The sequence below is a fragment of the Pinus tabuliformis genome, chromosome 6 (genome assembly GCF_031772625.1).
Source record: "Pinus tabuliformis cultivar Carrire ecotype Pingquan chromosome 6, CPIR1, whole genome shotgun sequence".
In the NCBI taxonomy this organism is placed as follows: Eukaryota; Viridiplantae; Streptophyta; class Pinopsida; order Pinales; family Pinaceae; genus Pinus; species Pinus tabuliformis.
Window position 1 is genome coordinate 175,662,347 of NC_142292.1, and position 3,230 is coordinate 175,665,576.

A 3,230-nucleotide genomic window follows, 5' to 3' on the forward strand; every position below is an offset into this window, starting at 1 on the left:
CCATGTTACAAGCTAACAACACATTATTTTGGCTGATGTTTTCTCTAGTGACATTTGCATTTGGTCTATTATTTATATCATGCTCCTTCTTACTACATTCACTGGCATAGTGCCCATATTTTTTACAATAATAGCATTGGACATTGGATTTTTCATACCTTTGTCCTTGATCATGATGTTGTCCTCTTTGTTGGCTGCTGCCTTGGCCTTGGTTCTGATTTGGATTGCTGCCTCTTCCTTGAGCATTTGCTGGATTGTTCCTTCCACCTCTATTCTGGCTTCTACCTCTTCCTCTCTTGTTTCCTCTGCCTTGACCTCTTCCTCTTCCAAAGGACATCTGGGTCTTGAAGGCTTGCTCTAGAGATGAGTTTTCATTTCTACTCAACCTCTGCTCATGTGTTATCAGTGATGCATGAAGCTCATCAACTGAAAAATTTGAGAGATCCTTTGTCTCTTCAATGGTGGTGACAATCGCATCAAACTTTGAGGGTAAGACCCTCAATATTTTCTCCACAATCCTCCTTTCTTCAATGGTTTCTCCATGAGTCCTCATCTGTGTGACCAAGCCAATCACATGTGTGAAGAATGAGTCAATATTATCTGACTCCTTCATGCACAGATTCTCAAAATCTTTCCTCAGCAATTGTAGTTTTGTTGTCTTTACTCTCTCCATGCCTTGATAGGCTGTCTTGAGGGTTTGCCATGCTTCATTTGTTGTCTTAGTTGCTGCTAACCTTGGAAACACACTCTGATCTACTGCTAGATACAACAACATACGGGCTTTTGAATCCTTCTTCCTATTGCTCTTCGGGAGATCTCTCTCTCCCTGAGTTAATGCATTGAACTCATCTTCATCTGTTGGTTCTTCAAAACCATCTTCAACTATTTCCCATAAATCTTGAGAGGCAAACAGGGTTGTCATAGTTATTGACCAGTAGTCATAGTTCTTCCCATTAAACTGTGGGAGCTGGGTATTAAACATACCCATACCAGTGCTTGTGCTGGCCATTCCTTGCATCTTTAACTATGCTTTAAATTCTTGACTGTGTATCTTAAAACAACTGACTGATTCTTCAGCAACACATAAAAAACCTTTGTGAAATACCTGAGTATTTTCTTGACTGAGCCTTCACTCTGCTGGAGAAGATTTACTGCTGCAACAAAAGACTCCTCCCTTCAGCTTCTTTGTCACCTTCAAAGAGCCTAAGCCTGCTCTGATACCACTGTTGGGGATTTTTCTGAGAAAATCCCAAAAACAAAATAAACTCTGATTCTTTTACAAAATGATTTTTACACTGCTGTGTAAAATCTTCATTCACTGTTGTAAAACAAATTTACATGGATTTACTGCTGTAAAAGAGCTTACATAAACTGCTGTAAAAAAAACATTACATATGAAACTCCCAAAATCTCATACTCCCCGCACTGCTGTGCATATGCTCCCCACACTGCTGTGCATAAACTTCTATTTCATATTACCACGCAGAGCACACATTCATTTGGCTCCTTATGTGTTTTTTTTAATCCACTCGTGTGTTCTACACCTCATTACCAAAACATGGTCAACGCCAAAAAAAACATAAAACATTACAAAGTACTCATATGCCATACGTAACATGCATATGCGCCCATACCTCCAAAACAAAAAAAAACATTAAAATTTAAAACTTTCATCTACTTTCTACGGGCATATTAATTATATTATTATCGACGGTCAACACAAAAATTTTAATCCACGCAAGTATTAAACGCTGGCTCGAATGCAACTTGGAACAATCGACGGCGGAGGTTGATGAGGCGGATCGGACGGTGGACGGAGATATCGGGAGGCCTTACTTGACTGAACGATAGCACCCGAGAAATGACGTCTACTTACGTATGCTGAGAACCACGCGACAGCACTGTATTATATCGGGCACAAAAATACGGAAACAACTTTCACTCAAAAGCGGTCCGAGATTTAAAGGCGGTTTTGCTGAGCGGTTTGGGCGTTGGTACAGCTGCGTTGAAATTACATATTCAACAAGAATGCGATGACGGTCACAGTAGACGACTTCCGGTTGAGGGGCCTAGCTAAACCAGGAGATACCAGTAACCAGTTGGGATTCGTTGTAACGCCAGCTTTTGTAACGCAGCTACCAGGCTTAAACACCTTGGGAATTGCGTTGGTCCGCCTTGATTTCACTGCTCCTCTCGGCCTCAACCCTCCTCACACACATCCGCGGGCCACCGAAATCTTGGTGGTGATCGAGGGTACTCTCTTGGTTGGCTTTATCACCACTAACAACACTCTGTTCTCCACAACGCTGGAGAAGGGAGACGTGTTTGTGTTCCCTCGAGGTCTTGTGCATTTCCAACATAACATTGGCCCTGTCAACGCAGTGGCCTTCTCTGGACTGAACAGCCAGAATCCAGGAACTCAGCAGGTTGTGCCAGCCTTGTTCGAAGCCTCTCCTCCTGTTTCTGCGTCTGTGCTCGCCAGAGTTCACATCCTCATGATCTTGATCTGATGCTGTCATCGCTCTTTCCTTCCTTCAATTGAGGTGGTATTTATATAGTTAAATAAAACCAACCTCCCGATGTTGTTATCTGAGAGAGGTAATTATAATAGCAGACGCTGCGTTTAATTATAAAAGTTCAATATTTCAAATCTGACGCTGCGTTTGATACACGATTGACAAAGACTTGGAAATACATATCAGTGTTAATTTGGATTATGAAATTTCTCATGTTAATCAATATTCAACTATTCAGACAAAAACTGAGGAAGAAGTTGTCCACCATTCTCACAAAGAGAACAACATCCTTCTTTTAAAACTGTAGTCTACTCAAAACTGCAAGAACGGCTTTGATACACCGCCTAAATTACCAAGAACTACATAGATTATAGAAAAAATTGAACAAAAGATCAAGTAATAAACATCACTGACATAGGATTTATTACAAAATATTGAACGAGCAATAGAATTCATTCTTCTTGGACGGCCTCTTCCCATTGTCATATTCACTTCGCTATCACTCAGATTAAAGTAATTTCATATATATCGTCAAGATTAAAGTAAAACGTACTAAATAATCAATTTATAACTTTATTATTAATAATTATAATATGGAATCTAATTTATAATAGGTAACTTGACCCCAAGATTGGTCAATTGTAACTTAACTATGATTTGAGCAATCAAAATGGGCTCATAAATCATACTTTGGTTGTATTAAGTGGAATTAAT

At 39.8% G+C, this 3,230-nt stretch overlaps 1 pseudogene; it reads left to right on the forward strand.

Moving 5' to 3' along the window:
* Nucleotides 1-2,033: 2,033 nt before the first annotated feature.
* LOC149258041 (germin-like protein 1-3 pseudogene) lies at nucleotides 2,034-2,510 on the forward strand (annotated as a pseudogene).
* The last annotated feature ends 720 nt before the right edge of the window (nucleotides 2,511-3,230 follow it).